We start from the raw sequence: 8,465 nt of genomic DNA on the forward strand, positions 1-8,465 counted from the left end.
TGAGTTAGACCGTTCGCGTCCATTTACAACCGCGCCACCTTAGCTCAGCGGCCAATATTCGACCTGTCCCTCTAGAGGCAAATGCGGCACAAAAAATACTCCACGAATGCGTCTGGGCGGATGCTACACAGTTCTCGCACAGACCCGCCTGACATAGATGGTTCGTTTTCAGTGCGACATAAAATGCGTCTGGGCGGATGCTACGCGGTCAGCGCGGGCGTCCGCGCGCTTCTCGCACAGGCCCGCCTGGCAGTGACATAGATGGTTCATTTTCAGTGCGGCATAACTGACAGGCGGTTGCGTTGCAGCTGCGCCGCGTTAATGGTGCGCTCACCTTCCGCGCGTGCGCCGGTGGGTGGTGTCGCAGCTTCAATGGTAGGGCATTGAAGGCGAGGTGGGATCCGAGCCTTTTTAAGGGCCGCTGACGGCGCCCATTTTATCAACCACGACATTGTCAGAGCCCGAAATATCCACTTGATCAACGCCATGGGAAGGGTTGGCCGTACGAAGCAAGACGAAGAATGACCACGAGGCAAGCGGCTCACGGTTCGGCAAGAAGCCATGGGTAGGACGGTACGTCCGCATCGAGTTCGCGCGCCAGCTCTGGGAGGAGGATCGGTCGGTGCCATGGCCAGATGCGAGCCTGACGGGAGGAGGCTAGTACCTCAACTCTAGGTGCGTGTCGGTCCCTCCCGTGCCACGCTAGGGGCGAGAGTGCCACGACGAGGTGCGCTGCCGCCGAGTCAACTTGTCGGCCGACCAGCGAGAAGATCCGACGCACGCGCTCAACTCCCGCAACTGGATCTCGTTCGGGACGCAGCCAGCTCGATCCGCGCCGCCGAGCGGGATACCTTGGAGACGATGGCTACTACAACCGCGAACTCGCCGTGGACGAGGACGGTGACGACGAGGGCGAGTACAAGTATGGCGACTACGATGATGTTGGGAATATGCCCTAGAGGCAATCATGTGTGATGTAATTCCCAATGTATTCATAATAAAGTTATTAAGTTGTCCTGAACATATGATATGCATCATTGAATATGTGATTCGATTATGGAACTGTGTATTCATGTTGTTTGTACTAGATTATCCTTAGTTATTGAAGTTGTGTTGGACACAAAATTTAGACTAATGTGTATGTCGGCTGATGGCTCGGTTTCACTTGTCATGGGCATGGTGATGCTATTCCGACTTACACGGATTCAGCTAAAGTGTTTACCATAAGTCGGACAGACTCATATTGAGATACAACGACCAAGTCATCATTTGTATGTCTCAATCAGTGTTATCCTTAGATCTGAGTTTGTCGCATGATCCGAGTTGAGGATGAACCGGCTTAGGTTCTGTCAAACGTTGTTCTGTAACAAGATAATTATAAAGGCGGGGTTCGGGCCGGCTAAGAAGCAAGCTGCATGACATGTATAACCAAGATGGGATTTTGCTGCCCGAACTCGAGAGATATTCTCTAGGCCCTCTCGAGTGATATGATTCGGAAAGCATGGCTATGCACGACTCGATTAAGTGTTAACCGAGACGATCGACTAAGTGTTAGTTGAGTGAATCACATATCTCATATCGAGAAGAGAGTTGAGCTATTAAAAAGATGAGGGTAATTCACCTATAGCTCGACAAGATATATCGTGAGGAAAAAGGGACTCGGGCGTAAGTCGCATTGGAAAGCCATGTGATCATGACAATATGGGACTTGGGAGTCGGCACATTCTGCTAAGAGCCGCTACCGAATGATCGACCGAGAGTGAGACTCCAATCGTGTCAAAATCGCCATGGGACTGCGGGGTCACACACTTAAGAGCGGGAGCAAGTGGTTTCGGTTGGACCCGAATCGGACACGGACTCGCGGTGATTAGAGTAAGTGAATTAGTGGTTGGGCCGAAATAGTTGATTAAGCCCACTATCACTCCACAAGTGTTGTGGAGCGAGAGCCCACTATCACCCTCTATATAAGTGGGGCGTAGGCTGCCCAGAGGGCAGTCGGGTAAAACCAGTCCATGCTTTGGAACCCTAGCCCCCATTCAGTCCAGCCGTCAAACTGGACCTAGAAGTCCACCGCCGGCGCTCCTCCTCGTACGTGTGGATACCGGCAGAGGCGATGTAAGTTCAGTGCTTCGACGATCGTGGGATTGGTTCGGATCGGATCGTGGGACGATCGGATCATCTACACTGCCCCGACGCGTTTCCTCGCGTTTCCGCACCTGCGCGTCTAGTGGTAATCATCGTGGCCTTCTACCTCGGCTGCACCTTGGGAGTTCCGTGTTAGGTTAAAAACATTTTTATCACCTCGCAGCCCAACGTACGATGAAGGTGCCGAGGACGACGACCCCGCGGAGGACGCCGCCGACAATCCCGAGGCCGATTCCAGCGGCCATGTCCAAGGCGGAGACAACGACCACGACGACGGCGGCCCGGCGTGGGATTCGGAGACCAAGCCGCCGGACATTAGCGAGGAGGGGGCCATTGAGATGGCAATGGACAATAGCAAGCTTGACCAGCTCGCTACGTGGGATGGCCTCGCCACACAGCTCGTAAGTCGTCGTTGGCGCAGGGGAGGCCGACGACTCATCCGGCCACGCCGACATGTACCCACGCGTGTGCGCTGTCTCCTGCTCATTCGACGATTTGGGATCCGTGGCCACCTTCACCACAGCCTCCTTCTCCACTGACAGGCTGACAACAGACACCGCAGACTCCCCTTCCTCTTCCACCGCCGGAGTTCATCGACCTCGTCGAGCAACGATGAGCAGCTTGTCCATAGCTAGGTTTTAGCAGGTCTTGACCGTTTTTAATTTCTAAGCTTTATAATGTATTTTTAATGTAAAATATGGGCTTTTCAATGAGAATATTTATTATGCGGCGCCTCTAGGGACAAACAGACGAGTGATCGATTTCAACCATTCGGTCCAATGCAAACGGACGAATACGGTCAGTTTTAACGTCCAATTTACGTCGGACTGTTAGAGATACCCTAACGCACAACTTGGACAACTTGGATGCTTGGATGCGGCTGTCATGGAATCAAGGGTCCTCCGAATGATTGTTGTCAGGGGAGTGGATTGTGGATGCTTATGCAGTGACAAAGACCGCATGTTCAGTTGCATTCTTTTTTAACGAAAAATCCACTGATCTATTAATAAACTTAAACCGTTGCACAAAGAGTTTACAATTCACACAAAAGTCTAACTCTAATTTTTGAGTTATTGTCGCCATGAGAGTGGTGTGTCGATGCTTATGCAGTGACAAAGACCCCATGTCCAGTTGCATTGTCCATCAAGGTTTCCGGCCAAGTGGCCTCACACAAAGTCTTGCTGGTGAGAACAATACACTACTACATCCACTCCAATGAATAAGGCTGGGCTTATATTATTACTAATAAATATTAAATCCTCTAAGGTCTGATCAAGTATTTACAAAAATAAAATCATGAACATGCAAAATACATAATCAATATCATTAGATATGTCATGGAATATATTTTCATATGATATTTATAGAATATCATATTTATTGATAGATTTTATTCTAAAAGTTTGGTCAAATTTTACTTAGATTGACTTCTTTACAAAAAAAAATCCTTATTCACCTGAGCGGAGGTAGTATAGTTTGCGCAATCCTCTAATAAAAAGTAAAAGGTGTGAAACCTTGCGAGTTCCTAATTTCCATGGCAAACTCCAGTCGGGCCCCAAACAGTGTTTGGCAGAAGCGCCGGATTGAGCATTTGGGATGTGTTCGGTTTCCAGACCGGGTGGAATGGAATGGAACGGTTCCATTCCATTCCATTCCATCACATCTCATTCTGTTCCATTTTCTTGTTCGGTTGGTTTGAGAAAGAGTAGAATGGAACCAGATGTAACATGAAATTAATTAGCCTAACATAGCAATTAATTAGCCTAATGGCCTGGAGAGGAACAAGGAGGAGCGCCGACCGCCACGCCTCGGCAAGCACGGAGGAGCAGGGGAGGGCTGCGCCCGGCCCGGCCGTGGCGCCGCCGCCCCTGGCCGCGAGCACGGAGGAGAGGAGGGCTGCCCCTGGCCCGGCCGTGGCCGCCGCCGCCCCTGGCCGCGAGCACGGAGGAGAGGAGGGCTGCCCCTGGCCCGGCCGTGGCCGCCGCCGCCCCTGGCCGCGAGCGAGCGGTTCCACCTCGCCGCGCTCGGCAACCTCCGCGCCGCCGCGCCCGACGACCTCCGCGCCTGCTCTTCTCCCCCCGTCCGCGCCTGCTCTGGTCTGTCGGTGTTGCTCGCCTGCGCTGCTCCGTCCGCCTCGGGCCGGTCGAGGGGAGAGAGGGGAGGCGGCCTCCGCGCCATGCTCGTCCGCGGCCGCCCTGCTTCGTCCGCCTCAGCGCCATGGTCGTCTGCCGGTCGAGGAGAGAGAGGGGATGTCGAGGGGAGAGAGAGAAGCGGGGAAGACAGCGATTAGCCGATGACAGAGCCCGTTCCACTTCGTTCGACCGAATCGGCCGGACGGGCTCGTTCCGAATCTACAGGGAATATTCGCTTTTGAGGAACGCGTTGGTTCCGTTCCATCCCGTAACCGAACGCAGGAATCGCCCCGAGGAACGACTTGGTTCCATTCCATTCCACTATGTTCCACAACCGAACACATCCTTGGAGAACGCCGCCACGTGGTGCCATTTTTGAGACGGGTCTGTTCCCGGCCACGTTCCCAAACAAAAAAAGTTAAAATTACATTCAAACAAAAAGACAAGTTTTCATTCAAATTCCTTATATATTACAAGGATTTGAATGAAATTCGTTCAAACTTAAACCTAAAGTGAAACTAGTGGCGGTTGCGGTGGACGCTGCAGCCTTAGTATTGGAGGATGTTATACTCTTCTTGGTCGATGACGTTCGTTTTGCCGCGCATGTTGGCAGACACGTCCTTCACAACGATGATGGGACTTTCTTCGTCGTCGTCACGTGTGAGGTCGACGAGCGGCTTGCCGGAGTAGCAGATGGACATGGCGATGACGTCCTTGATGTTCCCCTCCCAGACGATGTGGTCGTTAAATGACTTCATTTAGGCGGTGTTGAATTCCGATGTGTCTTCGGGATCATCACTGCTAGCAATGAGAGGCTGCTTGCGGAGGAGCGCCGCTATCTTCGCGGAGGAGTCGGCCTCCTCATCCTCCGCCTTGACCTCAACATTCACCTCCGGCTTCGGGCAGCGAAGGCCGCTGTTGCCGCCGAACGCCGCTTGTCGTGTCGGCTCGCGGATCATGATGTCGCGGCTACGCCTCTTCGCAGGCGTTGTGTACTCCTCCTTCACCTTGCTCTTGGGCACGACGTATGGGGAGACGTGGCAGGGCGAAGGCACGCAGCGCACCGGCCCTGAAGAAATGGACCCACCAGAAGTCTTGGTCGGTGGCCACCCATGTGGGATTATCCTGCTCCTCCAGCTGAAGCTGGCGGCGTTAGTCCCAGGTGAGGGCGCCGAAGGGATGCCGACAGCTGTTGACGGCCATTTTCCCACCGCCGCTTCTGAGCAGGCCCATGTCCGTCGTCACCAGCTAGCGCGCTTTGTACATCGCCCACGCCTCAGCGACGATGGCACTGTCATGGCCAAAGCCATTCATGGCGAGGACGTTGCGGTGGCTACTCGACACGTTGGATCTGGAGGTGGGCGAGGGGTTTGAGGGCACGCCGAGGGAGAGAGCGGCGAGAGTGTGGGCAGAGTGCGAGAGGATGATGACGCCTTTTATTTGGAACAGGTAGGCGAAGAGGCGGGGCATTGGTGCACATTAACGCACAACTAGACACATCCCTGCACCCTGCGAAAGCTGCATGTCTATTAACGACACTTTACAAGAGGTAGGTGACAGTTATAACCCCGCGTGTCCATACATATGTGTCACTAACACGACATGCCTGACACTGGCTTCGCCTCTGCGCGTTGCATCCGGCATCCGACAACGATCTCTCGTGTGGCGAAGATGGGGTCGAGGTGGCAGTACATCGTATTGGGCCATACCCGACCGAAAGGGGGCTTTGGGAGGTTAAATGTCCAACGCATCCCAAATCTCTTTGTAGAATGCTTCGGAGCATCTACTGGTGATGCTTTAAATTTCGGTTCTCTGTCACTGTAAATTTTATTTTTTATTGTTTTGCGAAACTGTCAATATAAACTTTACATCCCGTGACGAACATCTACATCGAATAAGGCGATGATCAGATATATTCAGATATTTTATCGCATATCTTGGACCGGATTTCACATCACCCCTTATGTGATGATGAAGTGACAAGAACGTCGCGGCCTGAACAGGAACTGTGGTACAGCGATGAGCACATAAAGCGCATTGAAGGACCAGATATCGTGTAGACAGGTGCTCTGGTTAGGCTTGTCGCTCATGGCGCTGATGCTGGTGTTTGATCCCACTCGCCTCGATCGATCAGGTTCACTGAACTGAAGTGAACCCTCCGCTGAGCTGAGCTGAAGAAAAACAGGAGGGCAAAAGGCTTGTGCCACGGATGGCGTAGAGACGGCCGGTAGGGTCGAGTACCGTTCTCATGGCCAGATCAAATATTTGTAGTACTGTTCACAATGATTGATCTCAGAAATATTATACTCCCTCCGTCCCATAATAACATGTCAAAGATTTCTCTAAATTTATATATATTTAGAGAGCAGATATTACATATATAGATACATTTGAGAACCAACCCGAGACGTGGCTAGGAGGGCTAGTTAGTACTCTCAACCCATCGTAGCTCAAACCCTGCGTTCGACATCCGCGTGTCTCATAAAGCGCGGAATATTCTTTCAATGCGGAGGCGACGTTCCCGGCCGACAAGCAAGGCGTCTCGTGGTGACTTCATCAATTTCAAGCATCCAATCCGTCGGCTCGGTCTTCCTGAGGTGCTCATAGAGAGAGAGTGTGCGTGCGTGCGTTCATAGAAGTGAGCTAGACACGCGTATGCGTAGTGCTCGCATTTGTACTGTGTTTCTCAAAAAAAAAAGATACATTTAAATTTTGACAAATTTTCGACATATTTCATGGGATGGAGGGGTAAAGTGCTCTGCAGATGCGCCCATACCATTTCATTTCATTCTATTGCGGGTGTAGACATTATGGCCACACAAACACGCGCGCGCACGTAATGCCACTTTCTTACTGATAGTGGCTGTGCTGCGCATGCCTCCTTGTCTTGAGTTAGCTCCATGACCTGCCTACCTCAATCATTTTGCTTCCCGTGTCTTGGCGCGCCAGCCAGCTTGTCGCTGTCCCTGCTGCTTGCTGCTATCGGACTGACGCGTTTGATTGGGAGCAACAGAAAGTCGTTCAGCTTGTTTTTCATGATCGACCGGAAGTCCGCGCTCGTCTCCGGCCGGCGCCGAGCTAGCGCCAGAGGCGTATGATGCGTGGCGCGGCCTCAATTTCCCCAAGGAGGCAGATTGCGTCCATCTCCACCGCGCGCGTGCCAGAACAAGACGATTGGCCGGTGATGGAGGCGGGCAACAAAACCGTTTGTTGACAAGATCTGGACCAGATTAACAATCAGCTGTTTGTTGAAAAGGATCAGTGGCCAGATCTAAGCATCAGGTTTTGATTGGTAGACAGATGGCCAAGTCATTAGCTAACATTTGCCTTTATAGATTTCTGTGACACGCATTGACGCTGAAGATTAAAAACTGGAGCGCGCTGACTGTAAGTGTTGATTTCCTCCTTCCAGTGAAACCTCTTGTTCCCACTGAGACATACGCGATGAACATGCTCTCTGATCAGAGCAGCAACTCGTTTGGCTCTACCGACATTGGCTGGGATGACACTGGACTACACATCTGTCTTCGTTCGAAATGCTGCCATGCCAGCATATGGCGACCCAGCTCTCCTGCAAGGCGGAGTGCCAAAGAGGACGAGGAACAATTTCGGTGTAGCTGTGCTTCCTCAGGGAAATGATGTGCCACAGGATGTCTGTGCTTTTGACCATGAAATGAAGTATTCACTGCCTTACGTCGGGAGTAGCTCAGACGGATTGATGGACAGCCTTCTGCTGAACGGTGTCATGCAAGATGGGGCAAGTACGTAATGGGGATCTCATGCTAAGATTATATGTGGAACTGTATGACATGTTCATATTCTGTTGATGTAAGCCGTGTCTATGATTGGGTGCATGTTGGACTCTGGATTTATAATAACTACCCTGGTCATATGACTTCTGTTATGGTGCTTATACTAAGTGCATGATTGTCCTACATTGTACTTATACAATTGCGCAGTTGCGCTGTGTTAGTGCTGCTCCTTTTTTGCTTTCTGTGAGCTCATCTGAAATCTAGATAGATCTAGAGAGATCTATACCAGATTGACAATCATTTTGTATTTACTCAGCTGTTTGTTGAGCAGGATCAGTGGCCAGATCAAAGCATCAGGTTTTGATTGGTAGATGGCCAAGTCATTAGCTATTCCCTTTATAGATTTGTGTGGTACGCATAGACGCTGAAGATCAAA

Source organism: Lolium rigidum, chromosome 5, assembly GCF_022539505.1.
Source record: "Lolium rigidum isolate FL_2022 chromosome 5, APGP_CSIRO_Lrig_0.1, whole genome shotgun sequence".
Classification (NCBI taxonomy): domain Eukaryota; kingdom Viridiplantae; phylum Streptophyta; class Magnoliopsida; order Poales; family Poaceae; genus Lolium; species Lolium rigidum.